The following is a 1,138-nucleotide window of genomic DNA, read 5'->3' as shown; positions in this document are numbered from 1 at the left end:
AAAATAAACATGTACAAGGAAAGTGAAAATTGTATATAATCTCATACATGTATAATGTAGCATCTGAAAATATATAAGAGTTGAATTTACAATTTAATGTGAAGATTATAAAGTAGGAATGAAAAGAAAATTACGTATTTTTCTCAATAAATCATGAACATCCTAATGAATCATGAACATAATAAATACTCAGCAAATTATGATTTAAAATCAACCAGTTTTGCGCCTGCGCTGCTTATCTAATTTTGTAATGTATCATTGAAAAAGTAAACAGCGAAAATAATAATTTTATAGATATTACTTTATACAATAAAGCACAGATACATAAATATTTTTTGATTAAATCACATGTTCCATAATATATAATTTAGATTGGTTTTTAATTATTCATGTCATATTTTACATTGATGTATAAAATAAATATAGCAACAAAAAGAAACAAAGAATTCAATAATTAAAAAAAATAGATGAAATTATTTTGTGAACATAGATGTCAAATTCCTTCATTAGTTTTAAAAAATATACGCGCATCATATAGTTTATTATAAGTTTATATATTCTTAATATTTTTAAAAATTAAAATACTTAATAAAATATTTATTAATATTATTAAGTTATTTTTATTGACTATTTAAATATTTTTATCTATTATCACAATAAGATTAGTAAGTCGAGAAACAAACAAAAATCGAAGTATTTCTTCGTTTGTAATACTATACATAATATGATCTACTCTAATAAATCTATATAACAAACAATTACTTATAGAATATCTTTATTTCCGTCATAAGATATGATTATATACTTGCATTTCGTTACAAACAATATATCACTACAGTTACGTATAATAACTAGCTGATAAAATATTACAGTGACCGAAATACTACAAAATATAATTTTAGCATCTTTATGAATATCTTTATTTCACATTATCTATCAAAATGTCAATTTCAAATATCTTTTATGGAGTAATTTGCTATTCTCTAATTTACGATACATTTGATATGGGCGTTAAATATCGCTAATGCTATTGTTGCATATTAACGATGGTAAAACTTTTTTATAAAGAACAGAGTATAATATATATGCATATTATATATATATATATATATATATATATATATATATATATATATAT

This window comes from Atta cephalotes (assembly GCF_000143395.1).
Source record: "Atta cephalotes unplaced genomic scaffold scaffold00028, whole genome shotgun sequence".
Taxonomy (NCBI): Eukaryota; Metazoa; Arthropoda; class Insecta; order Hymenoptera; family Formicidae; genus Atta; species Atta cephalotes.
Note: the sequence above shows the minus strand (reverse complement) of the source record.